At 38.5% G+C, this 19551-nt stretch overlaps 2 protein-coding genes across 6 annotated transcripts in view; both read right to left on the reverse strand.

Annotated features, from left to right (window-relative positions):
• Positions 1 to 19551, reverse strand: part of cnih3 (cornichon family AMPA receptor auxiliary protein 3) — a 95432-nt gene that overhangs the window by 32713 nt on the left and 43168 nt on the right. The window lies entirely within an intron of this gene.
• Positions 17890 to 19551, reverse strand: part of LOC144039250 (N-lysine methyltransferase KMT5A-A-like) — an 11249-nt gene continuing 9587 nt past the window's right edge. For all 4 annotated transcript variants that reach the window (XM_077552404.1, XM_077552405.1, XM_077552402.1 and 1 more), the window contains one exon: positions 17890 to 18680. The gene's annotated coding sequence lies outside the window, so the exon portion shown is untranslated. The remainder of the gene's footprint in view (positions 18681 to 19551) is intronic.

Raw genomic sequence — 19551 nt, forward strand, 5'->3', positions numbered from 1 at the left:
GTTTGGACTATGGAAACACACATACTACCAAATGAAAGATTGAACTCTCATCTTTCATCAGAAAAGTTTGTTTCTACCTTATTCCGTTCTTCAGTAATAAACAATAGAAAATGGTTAGTTTCACCGAAATGCTCTGTTTTGAAACAAAAAGCGGAGAAAAAGAGCTTTTTGTGAAACGATGTTATTTCATGCACTCTAGTGAATTGTACACTTCTTTTTGTCCATGAATGATGCCACAAACACCTAAATAGTGCTTTACTTCTGTAAAACGCTATCACCAACAATGAAAAAGTGTTTTTTGGTTGCAAAATACGTTTATTTCCATTCAACAGTGTAACAATTTGACAAAACAATTTCGCAAACTATTTACAAATGTGTGCAACTGTGGTATTATTTACAATTATGTGGATGTTTCAAATACAGTTTTTCTTTTTGTAACGCTCCCATGCGTGCAAGGAGACGCAGCAGGATTTGCACAACAGATACATTTCACTTCGATTGTCCGTTTCGTGTGCAGACGTTACACTTTCTTGACGGCCTTTTTTTCCGGGGAATAGCAAGTAGCAGACTGTACCCACTCCTCCGATGAATATGCATTGGACTCAGGGCACTCTTCGTCGTCCGATTGAACGTCCGCCTGAGCGTGCTCGGTTGTGCTCCGCGTTTTCCGGTGTTAGCATCGCTAGCCGGTGAACCTTTATGACGTCGTCATAGCCGCTGCATCAACGCTTGCAACTTCAGCGTCAACCTCGGAGTCACCATCATCATCATCGATGATGATCATCGTCGTCATCAATGTGCTCTTTAGCGTTGGTCTTTGCCTTTCGTCTTTGAAAAAAATTCCCAAATGTGAGCTGCTTGCAACCGTTGGTCGACATTGTTCGCTTCTTCAGCCATCTAGCTCCGCCTCACGTCTTCTACTGCCCCGTCAATGTTTCCAACCTCAAAGTCACCATCATCATCATCGATGATGATCATCGTCGTCATCAATGTGCTCTTTAGCGTTGGTCGATGCTTTTCGTCTTTGAAAAAAACTGCTCGACCATGAGCTGCTTGCAACTGGTCGCCATGTTTTCTTCCCTTCCCCAGCCATTGTCCCCTCTAGCTCCGCCTCACGTCTTCTACTGACGCCTACCCAATCTTGTCAAAAGAGAGTCATTGCTGCCATCTAGGGGCCAAAAATAGTCAGTAGGCTAACTAGATCTGCTTGAAACTTTCACAGCAGCTGGCCAAGGCTTTCCTCCACCCGTTTCAAAAAAAAAAAAATAGAAAATTGGATGACGTCTTTTAACGTCATTGGCGGCCCTCCGTAGGTTTTTACTTGACGTCTTTTAACGTCCATGGCAGTCAAAGAGTTAATGACTTTCCTTCCGTTCTGCCCCCAGATGTCAAATGCATCATGTATACAGATGATACAGTTGTATTTGCTTACGGTCGTTCCAAAGACATTGTTGCAGTCAAACTCACTAAAGCAATGGATAATGTTATTACATGGCTGCACATGTGCTGTACAGCTGAATGTCTCCAAAACAATCAGCGTGTTTTTTAGTATAACCAATAAAACTTCCCATGATCCTGATATATGGGTATCAGGTAAAAAACTACAGACTGTTAATCGATATGAATATCTTGGACTATTGATTGACTCTAACCTTTCCTTTAAAGCTCATGTTGAAAAATAATGTTTAAAAAATTAAGTTAAATCTTGCAAATTTTCGTTCAATCAGGAATGGAATGTGTGCTGAGGCGGCAAAACTCTTTTTACACTCAATGATTTTTAGCCACCTTAATTATTGTGTAATGAGTTAGTCTCAGGCCTCAACTAGCACAATGAGACCAGTCAAATTATTGTTTAAGCAGTCCCGGCTCCATTATCTAAGTTTATCATTCAGAAAAATAACAGTGAGAGTGTGACGAGAGGATTTGCGAGAGGAGACTTTGTTATCCCTCTGCGTAAGAGCACCTTCAGTCAGTCCGCCTGGTCTGTGAGCGGGGCCAGGGAATGGAACTCACTACCAGATCAGATTAGACAGTTAACAACATATAAGGCTTTTACTAAACATTTGAAAAAGTGGCTTATTGATTCATTTACTTGTCAACACTAAAATACACCGAATCTTTTGTGTTGTCATGTGTATTTTTTAATGTACTGTATTGTTTCTGTTCTTAATAGCAAAGTTGTGTTGTCTTCTTCGTGTGTTCTGCCTTTTTTAACTCATGAATTTGCTCCTGTCAGTGTTTCACCGCAAAGTACAGTATGTTGGATCAGGCTGCCCACTCATACTTGAGAATCACTGCCACAGAACCATTATCTCTCTGAGGTCCAATTTGTTCTGCAACCCAACAGGCGATGGTCACTAATGTTTAATTGCCTGGTGGCCATTCCACCATTGGCCCATTTAATGAACTGCTGACCTACTTCAGTTACCTGATTGAAGAACGATGGAGGTAATTACTCAGTAGTTCAAGGAGGATCCTTCCTATACAGTTTGCATCTTAATTACCTCAGTAGGAAAACAGTATATGTTAGATTCTGCCAAACTTTTTTCAAATTCAGAAATAAATGGCAATATTTGTCGTTTACCATCAGGGGAGCAGTGACTGTCAGAAAGGAACATGTCGTCATACAACACAACTACAACACCTCTTTTTTAGAGTAACACAGCATAAAAAAGAATTAATGAAATATACTGTATGTTGTCTTATGACCCATTTAAAGCAACAGCAGGTACAATTAAACTATGGCTATGTCAGATCAGGTAATAGTTCCCATATTTTGTTAATCTTGTGATCGGCTGTAATGTTTTAATTCGCCAATACAATTGATAACATCATTGAACACTACATCTTCAAAATTTCTTTGCTACAAGAAAAACTGTTTGCGACTGTTAAATCTATTTGCGAACGTTTTTGCAACCATCTGCAAACCCGTACGAAAAAAACAACAGTCGCTACATACTGTACATGTGCACATGCTCGCAAACCTTCACTGCTCAGTGAGATAAAAGTTTGCCTAAATATTGCATGAGCTGCATATATGGCAGGTTTTGCAGAATTTGTATTTTGGAAACTGAGTTTTCGCTAAAAACACTTTTTTTTTTTTAGCTGAAACATCAGTCCTCTTCCAGCACTTACTGCAGTATTCAGCAGCACGATGCTGATGGCCTTTCAACCCGAGGGCAGCAGTGATAGGCATGAAATTGAAGTCTTCTTTTTGCAATTGAGTTGATGAAATTCCCTCTGCGCATGAGTTGTCAGGACAGCTGCTTTGGGCTTTGCTACATTCTAAACGCCTTCATACACTTGGGTGGAGATGTGAGACGAGGAACGTATGCAACATCACTGTCAGATGGGAAATCTAGAGGGAGAAATGCAAGTCTTCTTTAGCATTTGAGCAAAATGTTTAGATTTGTTAATAAAAAAATAAGGTGAGTAGACTTAGGCGAAAAATAGTATAAGGATTTTGACGTGTATACCGCACATATGTTGCCGTCTATGTTATATTTTGTATTTAATGAGGTCAGCAGATAATTAGTGGAGCACAAAATTCAAAGTAAATATGGTGAAGAAGTATTTAGCTGTTGTGCTGCACACACATGGTTATGGAATAAGCTTCCAACAGAAGTGAAGTCAAACCCCACTGTGAATGCTTTAAAGCCCACGTTAAAAAGTTTTTACTCATGCCGACGATTGAGCTCTTTGTAAGTATTGTCAAAGTAAACATTTTTTGTATGTTTCTGCCTCTCCAAACACACTCTTTACTTACTGCAATATGATATATAGTTTCTTTAGGAACACTACGAGGCTTACCTCACTTTTTCATACCCGTTTCGCATTGCTCAGCAGAGAGCGAGTGGCCATTCGACGTCATTTCGCAGAATGTGTTTGCGATGTAAACAACAATGGTGGCGTACATACAAATAAAGTTTCTACAAAATCTATTAAACTGGAGGTGATTTTTGAAAAATTAATCTCATAGATATGTTAGTAACAACCAAATAAATCGTATGGAGCAAACTTGTCATTACAGTCGGGGTTCCTTTAAAAGGTTTTGACATCATCACAACATCCTGTTTCGGCCATGTTCTTTTGGTGGCAAAAGCCTTTCAGACCGAAACCAAAAATGCACTTTTGGATCATTTTTAGCAGAGAATTTTCAGTGGAAAAATATTTTTTTGGGTACAAAAAAGTGTAGATCAAAAGCTGAAGACTACGGCATAATCTTATGTGTTGTTGCTTGTCATCACATTAATGTGGCTAGCAATATTAGTGGTACATGTACAGTAGATTGCTGTTTTTATGTTTCCTTTTTAATCATATAAAGCCTGAACCATGAAATATATGAGAGAAAATTCTTGAAAATTATTATTTGAAAATGCATGTGTCAGATCATATATGTGAGGGGTTTAATGGGGAAAAATTTTTATACTCATGAAATACAGGGGGTTCAAAATGTATTGTATTTAATATGATACGTTTGGCTTCACAAGGCTAAAATGAGATGTGAGGTGAATAAACGTTAACTTAAAAGTAAAAATAATAAAATAAAATATAATGGAAATGCATATGCATCAGCAAGAAAAAGTACTGAAAATCAGTCAAACTAAACTGGGTTCTTTATTCAACTCAGAGTTTTAAAATCAGTTGAGAATTCAAATCAAGCACGAAACTTGGCTAGCCCAGTGCAAAATCCTTTGTAGTATATTTGTAGGCCAGTTAATATACATTTATTTGGAATGTCTTTCTCTCATTCACTCTCTCACAGCAAATAAAGCCACCATCTGTATCGCAATCCTTCTACAGTATGTGTTTTGGCAAACTTTATCAAAGTATGCAGGACAGGTCCTCAGTGGCACCATCTCAGACAATCTACTTCACACTGATTAAAGCAACAGCAAGCCCAGCTGCTCTGTTTCTATGGCCAATGTAGATACATAATGAGTGTGCGTGTGTGTGTGTGTACCTAGTTAAAAGTTAAAAGCTAAAGAGAGGGTGAGTAGCAGACTATGAGATGTAGAGATGGATGTGATGCATGATGGACACAGCGAAAACGACAGAGGCAGGGTCAAGAATTAAGTTAAATTAAAGTACCACTGATTGTCACACCAACCTAAGTGGGGCGAAATTCTTTCTCCGCATTTGACCCGTCTCCTGAGGGAGCGGTGAGCAGCAGCAGGAGCCGCACTCGGGAATCATCTGGTGATCTAACCCCCCAATTCCAACCCTTAATGCTGAGTGTCAAGCAGGGAGGCAAATGGGTCCCATTTTATAGTCTTTGGTGTTTGTAGAGAAACATCAGAAAGCATCGTGGAAATCTCAGGGGGCCCTCTTCAATTCCAACCCACAACTATGACTCATTACTAAACTCCCAAACCTGATTGGCTGAGATTTTTGCAAGGGCTTCACCTTGACATCCCTTTTGCTGAAAAACACATCATAGTCCAAAATGTTTAAAATCCACTTTGTTCACAATGGTTAATGGATTGCACTTATACAGCACTTTATATGTTGTCCAAAACGCTTTACCTAAGCCTCTGATTCACTTTTTTTTTTAAAATTTAATTATTATTATTTTTAAACATTTCGGTGTGTACATATGTACACGTCTTAACTCAGCCGTGACAACCCACGGAAAGGGTTTCCTTTAAAGGTCTCATAGTGTAAAAATGCACTTTATTGGGGTTTTCTATCAGTAATATGCATCCCCGGCCTGTCTACAAATTCAACCAGCTATGAAAAAAGTTCGTCCGTGACTTCTTTAGCTTTTTCCTTCTTTCTAAAATGTGTGCTTTAAACGGGCAGATACAACTTAGTGACGTCAATAAGACACGGAAGGGCACCTGACCCTGCCCCCTCGGGTTAGTGGCACCGCCTCTGGTAAAGGTTTGTCACGCCCACTGAAATTCGAGAAGCTGCTCTTTTACCCCCAACCACCGGCCCACCCCCACCCACCCCCCTGCTCGCATACGCTACGATCAGGAAGACAAAGTTGCACTGTCGTCCGAGTCTTTGAGAAGACAACGGATTAATTTTATAGATAGTTCCCACAAAGTCAGCTGGTTGGCGTTTTCAGCTTCCTTACACCATATTTTTGGGAACGTCGTAGTTCAAAGCCTAGAGAAAAGTATAAAATGACGCTTATAAAATGGAAATGCGCATGCAAAAGTCCAAGTTGTACCGGAAAAGCTTATAGGCAAAGTAACACCAGCGGTACGTTACAAAAATTGGACTGATCGCCAATATCCCTATACATTGAAGAAGGAAAATCTGGTGAACGGTGATAAACGCCAGCCACCGGTCGCGTACATGGACACCGTGAACTACCTTATAATTGCGAAAAGTGCGAGGTATATACCTTTGAACGTCTAAAGGCATATAAATCAATTTTGCGTGTGTGCGTGCTATTTTTACAGAGGATATGTATGATAACAGGAATGTCCTTTTATCACACGTGCCAAGTGTTTGAGTGAAGCCATTTATTGTAAAGGGGCGCGGGGGTACTGAGGGATTTAGCATAAAGGTGCTAGACTGGAAAGGTCAGACGATGTGCACAATGTAAACATGCTTAGTAGAAGAAGAAACGTTAAAAGGAATATTAATTAACCTGTGATGAAGTGATCTGAGCAGATCTTGGAGTATTTCGTTGGTTCATCCTTTCTGTTGACACTGGCTAAACACAGTCTGCGCCGGGATCACTGTTTTAGTGAAATCCCCTTCATGTGCTCGGATCTTTGGAATGGAATAGAATTCCAATTTACAAGTTCGTCAGCATTCTTAGTACAACCATGTCCCCAACACGAAACAATCATATTAGTTATGAAAAGGAACACTTTGCTGAAATTTACAAGCGCACAGTGCCGCGCACCGTGCCAACTGCTAGGAAAACCCCAAAATATGGTGGATGCACGGGTGACCACACGGGAATTATCTATTTTTGAAGGACGTGTACCGACAGCATTTCTCGAAGAACTGTTTTGTTAATGAAAAGCCTGTTCAGAGCTGGATCGGTTCCAACGGTGTTTGACACGACTGCAAATGTGAAAAATGTAAGTTCAACATTTTATTTTGATTTTGCCTTCCTTCCTATTTTTTCAATTAGAGCTATACCATATCATACCTTCTACCATATTACCGGTGTATTTTAGTGCAAGTGGGAGCTAGATTTGTCGTGTGGAGGTTGTTTGGTTACAAGAGGTCAGATATGATAAAGCAGACGGTGGTTGAAAAATAATGAAGTGGCCGCATATTGTTTTGCTAAGATACAATCCACGGCGCTTATTTTGCCGTGACTGGCAACTCGCCACCTAGTTGACGTGACTTTGTGATGTTAACCGGTTGCTAAGTGGTCTCGACGAGACTAACTGTGCACATTTGTGTTATTCATAACCGCTTGTAAATGTCTACAAGCATTTACGTCAAATCAGAGATATTCACGGCAAAATAATGCTCACAGGAGACTTGCCGGTTACGGCAAAATAGCCACTGCTTGAACAATTGCAAACTAACACTACAACATAGTCTCTGTAGTAATTTAATGCTACTTCTTCTTACGGTAAAACATTATGCCACTTTTCCACATATCAAAATAGTTCTCACTTGTGGAAAAGACATGTCTATATGGCTTCTGCTCGCCATGGCCGAGTTGTTTCCATTCACAACATTACCACATGGCTACCGTAGCCAAAATCACAGCCCCTTTCGGGAGAGAAGGGTATGGCCTAGGCGTGGCCTGGTGCAGCTATTTACATAAAAGTGACACGCCCCTAAAACAGGCGGTCTTGAACAGAGTGTTTTTTGGCTGACTTAGGGACAGCAATACTATTAGATCCAAAGTCAATTTAGAAAAATGCTTGTCTTTTACACATTTCAGAACTATTTTAGTATGTGGAAAATTTTAATAATATGAGACCTTTAAAGTTTAAACAAACTGGCCAACAGCAGAAACCAGGTTGTTTTTTTCGTTTAGGTAAAGTTGTAACACTAGCACTACTAGAATTCTAAAACAACTGGATCTCCCAGAACCGTCATTTTGACGGCTTGCTCTCTCGTAATCACATAAACGGCTAATGTGGTTATTACTCGCTGATTTGAGTAGCTAAAAATAAAGCACCTCTCTTGGTTTTCTGTGAAAGATGGGTGTATTAATTTAGATTATCAGGCTTGTATTGCCAAAAACGTTATGACTCCATCACATCTAGGAGACCATTTTTTTACTACAAGCTTTTACTATACCTTGAACTGCGTCGCCACTCCCAGTGGAGCGGATAACACGGCTCTTTTTAGCGAGATGGCCTGGTCTTGTTTGGACTTGCTGTCTGAAACTACCAAGCGATCCAGGGACCACTCATCGTGATTCGTCAAACCCTCTGTCAGCTTCTCAGAATGTAACTGCAAAGTCTCCTCCTTTTTTTAATCCACCATGGTTATCTATCTTGTATCCAAAGTCAAATGCCTCCGCGTTAAATGGTAGTTGCTACAGAAGCCCAGCTACGCAAACTACGGAAGGGTTCTAGGGCTGGGGAAAAAAGTCGTATAAGTCAACTTTAAAAATAGGTCGAACCATGTTTGGGCCGTCCAAGTTTTATACACTGAGGGCCAAATCCACTAAGATATATATTTTTTTTTTCTCAGAGGTTGACGTGGGCATACAGCATGCATCTTTCATGTGAAAATGATCGCAAAAAAGCCCCCCCTAACCTTTCTTGCGATCGCCGAGCAGCCCGAGTAACGTCATCTGTTGTAAACCAACACAGCAGAATCCACCACCACCCCGCCGCTCCTCTCTCTCACCCTATGCACCATGCGTGATCAGCGTGAGGGGGACGGGCACTACCTTCTACGTGCCACAACCACTACTGCTATAATCCACAGGATCAAAGAAGTGCCCAATTTACATCAGCCCTCCATAAACGTTGTTTGCGTCACTCAAACTCCGTGTGGCTATAAGCGCTGGTGTTAGCGAATTAGACGTTGTTTATCAATGAGACTCATTTGAATAGAGGTGGGCAATTTCTTCGCCAAATGTTTGCAAATTACCTAATTTACTACGCAAACCTTTAGTGGGTCTGGCCCTGACTCTTTTTTTTTTTTTTGCAGATGGACGCAGTATTGGAATGGCGGCTGTGATCTGATCTTTATTTCTTCCATTAGTGCACCATCTAGTGACTGAATGGGGGGTGTTATTTGTCTGCTTAAAAACGCTCACTGTCTTAGTACTCGGTGGGTTTTTAGAAAACACCACATTGAAGAAGTGATTGACCTCATGTAGCTAACACTTAGCTCTACCCTTGTTTACTCATGGAATAATGTTGAAGCATCATCTGTAAGTGACTTTTAAGACACTATTACATGTGTAATGTAAATATAACAATCTATGCGTGAACTAAATGGTAGTTAGTGTTTGTTTATCTTGAGTAGTAATTGCTAGCGCACTAATGCTAATTGTGATTGATAACCGTTTAGCATAGGCTAATATGATGCATGTGTGAACTCAATGGTAGTTAGTGTTTGTTTACCTGAAATCGTAACCGCTAGTGTGCTTATTGCTAATCGCGGTTGCTAGCCATTAAGCATAGGCTAATTTTGTTGGTGTTTAATAATACATATGTATAGAAGATATTAAATTATGAGTACTTATATCTACTCAATTTAACTTACGTCCAACCTAGTGGATTAACAAGAATAAATAAATAAAAATTGTACTCAATTATTGGATGGAATTAGGATAATCGTTTGAAAAAAATTCATAGGGGCAGCACTAAAGGGTTCATTTCCCAGGTCTAGCATCTAAGTTTGCAAACTCCCTTAATATAATGCTCATTAGCCAACCAAACAATCCCGTCCACACGCAGACACTTACATGTGCCGCTCTCGGACAGCGCGCCTCAAATAACATGCACTCCCCACGAATGTGCATACCTTCACATGTGTTTTCTGTGACACTAGTGTACTTGTCAGTATGCTTTTGATTCATTCTCAAGCCGAGTCACCACCGATACGTGCACAGCTCTTGATGATGTTGTCAGTTGCCATGCAGTTGCTATGGTTCTGTAATTGTCACTCTTAGTTCTGTATTTAGGTTCTATATTTGTGACCCTTGTTTTGTCATATAGGCCTTTATACTGTCATATAGATTTGTGCATAGCCCTAGTGAGAGTCACTGAATGACACTTTTGTCAGTATGTCAAGTTTTTCTCCCAGCACGTTGAGGTTTCCTAAACCTGCTCTTCCATGCAAGCTGTCTTCCATATAATCGAGGTTTCTATGCATCCAGCCCGCTCAAGGTTCTTAGCTAGACCTTTCTCCATCAAGTTTTTTCTTCGCCTCACTCTCTGTTGATACTTGGAATTGTTGTACATAAAGATTCTCTGTTTCCCAACTTCCGTGTCTTGTCTGCATTTCGGTCCTAATTCTGCACCTGGAGTGACAGCTCTAATCAATATGGGTGTTCTCAACACAGTGTGACCTACGTATATAAATAATATACTATTGTACATTTCAGCTGTTGTACTTCATATACATACAGTATGTTAGATCAGTGAAAGCAATCTTGGGCCTTATTGCCAGACATTATGCATATACCAAGCACTTTTTCTATAATTATCCAATCTGCTGGATTTCATAAACTCCTCTGCGGTGTAGAATAAATTTATAATGACATTACAGATTAATACAATGGCGGCAATCCTGTAAATGTATGCTGTTTACAGCGTGAGTCATGGCACGATTAATATTAATTTCTTACAGATCCCCTAGTGGCTGCTATCTTCCTGTTAAAGATGGGGTTCCCTTCCCCCAGTTCTCCTCTCCTATTATTATCCTCTTTGCTGCCTAGTGCTTTATCTTCCCTTTCTCTGCTCCTGACACCATTCCTCTACAGTGTTCTCCACATCTGAGGACTTCCTGCCTGCTACACTGCGTGGGACCAACGTAGTGCTGTGGTTTGCACATAAGCTCATTATTCGGAGTGCCTAATTTACAATGTTCCCACGTGAGGGATCTCACTCACACATACAGCACAGCTTTTATCAGCAACACTGGATAATTTTTGTTGCACTTAATGGAAATGTAGTATGCATATTTAGTAAGGGTGTTAGAAAAAAATAGATTTGGCAATATATCGCGATATTACAGCGCGCAATAATGCCTGTTTAAAGGGGACTTTTGTAAATGTATTTTTGATGGTAATTGTTAAAAGAATATATATATATATATATATATATATATATATATATATATATATATATATATATCTTAGGGGTGTTAAAAAATCGATTCGGCAATATATCACGATATTATAGTGCACAATTCTCGTATCGATTCAATATGTGGCCGCATCGATTTTTAAACATTAATTTTTTTATGGGACTATTAAACAAAACGTCTTAATTAGGGTTGGGTTCACACATTAAGCATGGAAGAATGTTATATTAATGGAACTTTAAGTCTTAATATTTTATTTCAGTGCTGTTCAAACATGAAAAAGACTGCAACCTGTTTGTTAAATGCAGTGGCTCAGTTATAAGCTTGAATTTTCAGATAAATAAATACATTTTCATACAAATCTTACAGTGTACAAGTACAAGTTTACTGATTAGTATTTTCTAAATTTGAGTAAAAAAAAAATCGCAATAATCAATTTATAGATTCGTATTGGGATTAATCGTTATTGAATCGAATCGTGACCTATGAATCGTGATACGAATCGAATCGCCAGGTACTAGGCAATTCACACCCCTAATATTTTGTATGTCCAAATGTTTTTGTTAATCTTATTTCTCCATCATAATATTTTATTTTTCTCTCTTCTTTCCCAGCTAACTTGGGTGAGAGACAGGGTACAGCCTGGACTGATTGCCAGCCAATCGCAAATTTCAAATATCATAACTAGGGGTGTCAAAATGAGTGTGTTAATTTTGAGTTCATGTAAAGTTCCTTTAACTCCACAAATTTTTTTAACGAGCGATTGTTGGCCGCAACTTACTTGGAAAGCCGGTACTGAGGGAATTCCAGTCGCAACGCAGCAGACACGTCCATGCCAAAATTTAGCAGGAATACATTTTATAATAATGAATATATTTGTGGAGACTTGGGTCAAGTTGTATTTTACAATTCTAAAAATATTTATTTTACTTTAAGTTACTTCAAGTTAAAGATTAGATAGCTCTTAATATGAAAAGAAAAATGCACTGAGCTGTCACCATCTTACAAATTAATTACAATTAATTACAAATCAATTAGAAAAATTACCTCAACACAAATCATCTCGTTTTTTTACAGTACAGTACATCTTTTTAATTTTAACTAAATTTTATGAATTATTTTGAAATTACTAGGGATTTAACGATATTCAAACATCACAATACGATATTATCACAATATTAAGGTCACAATACAATAATTATCACAATATTGTGGGGAGGTTGGTGATACAAAAAAAGGTCACAATATTGTAAAAAAATATAATTCATACTAAAAAAACACAAACAATATTGTGCTTTAGTACATTACAGCAATGAAAAATATTATATATATATTGTCACGGCTTGAGAAGGGCGGACCCAGATGCAGTGAGGAAGGCGAGCCACGGCAGGGATGCGGATAACTTTGATTTAATGTGGCGATAAACGCAAACACAAAATCACGCACACAGGCGGACAAAAATAAACACAAACTCACGCACACAGGCGGATAGCAAACAAACTCAAAATCACGCACACAGGCGGACGAAAACAAACACAAACTCACGCGCACAGGCGGATCACAAACAAAACTCAAAAGCACGCACAGTGGCGGCAAAAAGGTAAGTCATGGGCAGCAGGAGAAAACTTGTAAGACGAGTACAGTCAGGTCAAGAGAGCGGCGTCTCGGGGTAATCACCCGACACTCCTTGCTGTGTCCATCAGGCTTTTATTGAGGTCTGATTGCATGATGGGCAGCAGGTGTGTATGGTGAGTGGAGCCCACCAGCTGACCCAAATCATGACATATATATATATATATATATATATATACTGTATATTGAGGCACTTGCTAGTGCAAGCACACATTGAGTTCCTACACATATTGACAAGCACATTACGCTCCCCTTCATCTGACAATTAGCATGGATTTTAAATATAGAAGGGCCAAAACAACCCTTATGAAAATTAAGCTGCCGGGTGATAGAACTGCACAAATGCAAATCAACCCGAGTTTTTTTTTAACAGATGTTCTGCTTTTAATATCGTGACATGACGGCGACGATATATTGTGGCAGTTTTAATATCGCAATATCACAATATTACCGTTATCGTTACATCCCTAGAAATTACTGTATCAATGACTAAAAGATGCAGCCATATGATTATTATTATTAGTTTCTTTTTTCCCCATTTTTATGTTAACAAGAGTATGAAAACTTAGGGGGGAAAATGTATATTTTATTGTACATTTAGAACAGATATCAAATTTGCAATTAATCGTGAGTTAACAATTGAAGTTATGTGATTAATTACGATTAGAAATTTTTATCATCTGACACCCCTAATCATGACTAAAAACAAAGAAAAAAAACCTGCAAACCGGCTTTTGTGAGGACATGGTCACAACATTATGCCTCAGAATAGAACATCACTGATTTAAGAGGTCCATTAAAAAAAAATGAAAACCACATAGCATTCATTTTATCTTGCCCAAATATATATATTTATTTATATAATAATTTTTTAACTGAAAATGTTAAATTAAAAAAATATATCTCAAGTTTGCAAGCCATTAGGAGCACTTTTCAGTGCCTTTTGCAGTTGAAGACAATTTGTTGACAGCCGCAAGTTTTAACTGAGGGTTCAAAGTAGAGAAGAAGGCATTCAATGCCTCAGTAGGCTAATGGTCAAAATACTGGCATCATAAGAAAGGAATTCAATTGTGGATCTGGGGACAGTCATTCTTGCTCAAGTCGCCGATGACATCTTTCATCTTTGCTCTTGTCTCACTGATATGTACTTACACCGATTTTGAGGTACATGACTGAGATACATTTCATCTGAGACAGCCCAGTCGCACAGTATATACTGCACACTCTTGAGGTTTTGGGACTTATGGTAAAGCTGTGAAGGTTAGCGCGATCTTGTGGCTAAATTGTAAACAAGAAAGTATTTCTTTGGTTCGGCTTTTACTCAGACTGAGTTTATTTATATTAACCATCTACTTCACTTCAAGGTCAGAGTAAATCATTTTATGTATCCTTTAAATAACCCACTTTCCTTAATTAGTTATTTCATCCTTACAACAAAGCACCCATGGGGCTTTTGTTCAGACATAAAGCATCCCTGCAGACTTCAACCTTCCAGCACACTGCAGTCAAAAGCGCCATGACTGTGTGGATTGATTGATTGTGATGGTCAGCAGCATCTGAACAGCTAGCGGGTTTTCGTAACATTAGCGTTGAAGTGGTCATGTCTTTCCCCTTGGTTGCGCTTGTCCGGCTTTTTGATCTTGGTGACTTGAATCAATACATATTAGATATATTGGATTCTCGAGCTGTTGGTAGTTCTCGTGAATCTCTTCAGCCACCATTGTTCATAAGCTGGCAGTTATCAGTTTTACAACATTTTCTTTCATTTCTTTCTCCTTAAAAGAGGTGCATTAGCCAGCCACAATCCGAAGCAAGGAAAGTTTGAGATATGTGATAGAAAGCTTTATAAAAATTAGATGAAGGGCTGGAGCAAAGCTTAAGTTATTAGAGCACTGACAAAAAGTTAAAAACATAGCGAACATTTAATCAGGACAACCCGTCGTCCATCTGAAAGTCGCTTGTTTGATCATCTAGGAGCTAGAGAGTGCATTAAACTAGAGAAGGAAAGTGAGGAAAAGCATGCAAACCAAAAATACGAGTTTTAATGAGTACACTTGCTCGGTTGCTATGACAACGTGCTGGCTCATTGCTCCAAGCCACAAGACTGAACAGCTAATGAATAACATTCACATTTGCACCAAAAGAGCGCAACACTTCTCCTGGTGATGTTGTCATTTACACCCCTGCTGCTTAACAAAAAATAAAAAATTTAATCCAAGAGATCACGATTAATCAAAAACATTTTCCCGCCAAATTTAAAGACACCGGTTATGTGTTAATTCTTTTGACATTTAATGTTATGAGGACATCTTCAACATTTTTTGATCCACTGCATGCTCATCATCCTCTTTTGCTAAACAGTTAATTACTTGCATAATTTAAAATGGGAACGAAAATTACCCCAATATTTTGACATGAACAAATATTCTAAATGTGATACGCAAACATTTATTAAATGCTTTACTTTAATGCATGTAACTATATTTATTGCTCAAACACAACCTGTGCTACCTTAAACGTAGCCATCCATCATCACGCTAAAGGATAATCTATGATCAAAATTAATAGTGCGATTAATCTGCATCAATTCATGATTAATGCGATCATTTTTTGTGATTATCAGTTAATGCTTTAACTTTGACAGCACTATTTTAAATGTAACTGTTGGTTTGCTAACATAAAAAAAAAAAAACGTTATCCAACGCTTTTATCCAAGATCACTAGGCTGTGACTGTGCCAGTTGGAGTGAGTTGAATAGTTCAAAAGAGGGAAAAAGAGTTCTGGATAAAAGAGGGGAAACATTCACCATGCTACAAAACCTCCTGTTTCATAGCCTCGGGCATCCACTAAACAGAAAGAAAATATATTCTGTGAACTCTCGGCATTTAATGCATGAATAGGAAAATCGTCTCTTGGGGGCTGTTCAGTCACCTCATGCATTGGCAAAACTTTACATATGGGAGAAAACGTCTCTTTTGCTGGTCATGGAAAGTAAGTGTTTATAAGCTCTATTTATTATTATTATTATTATTTTCGAAAAATATAATCAAAGAATGTTGCTACTATGTAAATCAAATCAAAGTGTAGGCTACATTATGAAGATTTTGACTTTCATTGCATTCTTGCCCCAAATGCAAGGATTTGTAACTGTAGTTACAAATGAAAATAAATTACTATAACTGTATATTTGGTATATTGTGCATTAACATCCTGTTAAATACAAGACATTTTGAGCCCTATATTTCATGAGCATAATATTTTTTTCCATGAAAACCCTGATGTATATGATCTGAGACATGCATTAAATGGATAATCCATTAGAGGGCAGTGTCACCCAGCTGATGGCTTTTCACAGCAACCTTGCAAGATTGATTGATTGTTTTTTATTGATTGGCCAGATCGCCCCAAATGAGAAAGAAGAGACAATTATACGTATTAATAGTGGGAAATTTTCTTTCAGATTTTTGGAAATACTAATATGTTTAATATGTCTGTTTATTATTATAGTTTTGACAGTTATAAATGTATGAATTTTAAAGCATTGTGATTGGATATATCAAATATGACACAAATCAAAAGTCATAAGTGGAAGTTGATTTATATTTCTCAAACGTCTTAGTACATCTCTTCAAAGTAAATATTTGTGTATGCGCTCGTATGCGGCTGGAGGCCTAGGAGCGTCGGCTAGCTGTGTGCTATGCTATCATCGATTATCCTCGGGTTAAACCAAATTGCCATTTGAAACAAAACATCTCAGTCATGAACATAGCGATTTCTGGCCAGTTGTAATTCCGACGTCCGTTTCATGTACCACAAATCATGCAGCGATGAGTGATAGCTCTGGACGCTAGCGCTGGTAGCGCCGTAGCCTACTACTAGCGTCATGAAACCGGAGAACTCGACAAGCCTCCAAGGCGCTACCCGCCCCTCTGCAATATGATGGGCTGCAGCGTCGCTGACGGTTATGACGCACATGTCATGAGGTGCTGCTGTAACCATGGATGGCGCCATCATGGATTAGAGCTCATAAGGGGAGGAACAAAAGAGTTGCGTAAAAGGACCAAACGGAACGCAGACAGACCGAACTTTAAACTAATGACCTGATCGGTTTTAACGGTTTTTAAAACCTGTTTCAGCCAAAAAGAGAGATAGATAGATAGATAGATAGATAGATAGATAGATAGATAGATAGATAGATAGATAGATAGATAGATAGATAGATAGATAGATAGATAGATAGGCAGGTAGATGATAGATAGATAGATAGATAGATAGATAGATAGATAGATAGATAGATAGATAGATAGATAGATAGATAGATAGATAGGCAGGTAGATGATAGATAGATAGATAGATAGATAGATAGATAGATAGATAGATAGATAGATAGATAGATAGATAGATAGATAGATAGGCAGGTAGATGATAGATAGATAGATAGATAGATAGATAGATAGATAGATAGATAGATAGATAGATAGATAGATAGATAGATAGATAGATAGATAGATGGATAGATGGATGGATATATAGATAGATAGATGGATAGATGGATGGATGGATAGAAACATAGATAGATAGATAGATAGATAGATAGATAGATAGATAGATAGATAGATGGATAGATGGATGGATGGATAGATAGATGGATAGATGGATGGATGGATAGAAACATAGATAGATAGATAGATAGATCGATAGACAGACCAATAGATAGCTAGACAGATAGATAGATGGATGGATGGATAGAAACATAGATTATAGATAGATAGATAGACAGACAGACAGACAGACAGACAGACAGACAGACAGACAGATAGATAGATAGATAGATAGATAGATAGATAGACCTGTGTGAGTTTCAGAACAGCAGCGAGAGTAATCTCATGTTAAAGCTCTGAGTAGGCCTCAGTTCTACCTCGAAATGCATCCTCAAGGCAAACTGTCAACAGACGCACACTTACACACACACACACACACTCACACACACACACACACACACACACACACACACACACACGCACACACACACGCACACACACGCGCGCACACACAGGTTTGCCTCTGTGTATTATGAGGACATTTTTTCCAAACCTGTTTAATTGTGTATTACGGGGACACCCCTTTCCGCTAATGCCAGAGAGATGGGACTTGCACCCCAAATTTTTTTTTGGGGTCGTCCAGGGAAATTTCACTTCAAAACTTGAAAAAACTCAACGCACAAAAAAAAGAAAAACCTGAAAAAACAGTAATTATGAGGACATAGATAATGAGCTAAATAAGCCACGCCCATGGCAAAAATGGTAATTATGAGGACCAACTCACATTACAAGGACAAAGTTTACACAACACACAGCAACCATGTCACTGAAGTGACTTGAAAGTTCTGGCATTCTGGCGTTACACAAACTGAAATGACATTGATGTGTAATGACTTACCTGATATAAGGTCGCATTGTTGTGCATAACAATACTGTGAAATGCAAAGTCATACCTGATCCTTGAGCACCATGTTACAACTTTAGGACAGACTGAAACTGGTATGTTAATAAAACAATGCTTCTTATGTGAACAGGTTATCTAGGTCAAGCACATCTTTGTAATGGATAAGTTAGACATGAAACCAGATGCAAAAGAGTCAGTGAACATTGAACATTTTATTCTTTAAAACATGACTACCTCTCATCTTAAAGATGAGCAGTTTTCTAATAGCTCATTACTGGAATACCTTCGGATTTCAGAATTTCTGAAACAGGTTCAATGTAGGAAGTGTCCGAAGTACTGTGAGAATCTGGAACATATTCCTCTGCTGATGAATCCTCACTTGAACTGGATACATCAGCAACCTAATTTTTTAAACAAAAACAATTATTACATACATACAGACATACATATACATATTGTCGCTGTCCTGTGAAAAACACTTCCACCATATTTTCCAGACTATAAAGCGCACCGTGATACAAGCCGTGCCGCCAAGAAGGATCGCTACCGGAGAGCAGCCCGCGACCTAAAAATGGAAACGTGTTTTTCACAGGACAGCAATGATATCCATATATACAGTAGACGCACACATACATGTGCATATATACAGCGGCTCTAAAATTGACACCTGCCGGATGCGGGTTAAAGTTCCTTTTGGCGGGTGGTCATAAATATTTACTAGCTTTACTTCGCTGTTACTTAGTGATGTTACACTCGAAGTAGAAGCTTGAGACAAGTGTCGAGCGCTCGCGGCAGAAGTAGCTCCCGCCATTGATGGGCTAATGTGCTAAAGTTCATTTACCAAAGATAGGTGGTCTTCATCATCAAGCAGTTTTGCATTTTTTTTTTTTTTGCAATCAACGGGATATGTGCCAGATGCTGGAGCAAACTAGAAAAGCATTTAGAACCTTAAGTTTGTGCATATAATGTACTAAAGATTATTATAAATCTAGTCACCACATTTATTCGAAAGATGAGATGAAGCATTTAACAAGAGGGATAGTTAATATGCTTAATCTATGGCATTGCCCCTAAAACGGGTCTTGTGTGATACAGTCCTTCAGTTACAGTAGACGTTTTCTATTTTACTGAGTCAGACAGTCGTTAAGATTGAGACAATTGCTCAACATTTAGCTGCTTGCAACTAAAGACAGCGGTATAAACATGGGTCATAATTTATCCTCTTGACTAAATTATATTCATTCAATGAAAATGCCTGCACTATTAATCCTG

Source organism: Vanacampus margaritifer, chromosome 19, assembly GCF_051991255.1.
Source record: "Vanacampus margaritifer isolate UIUO_Vmar chromosome 19, RoL_Vmar_1.0, whole genome shotgun sequence".
In the NCBI taxonomy this organism is placed as follows: Eukaryota; Metazoa; Chordata; class Actinopteri; order Syngnathiformes; family Syngnathidae; genus Vanacampus; species Vanacampus margaritifer.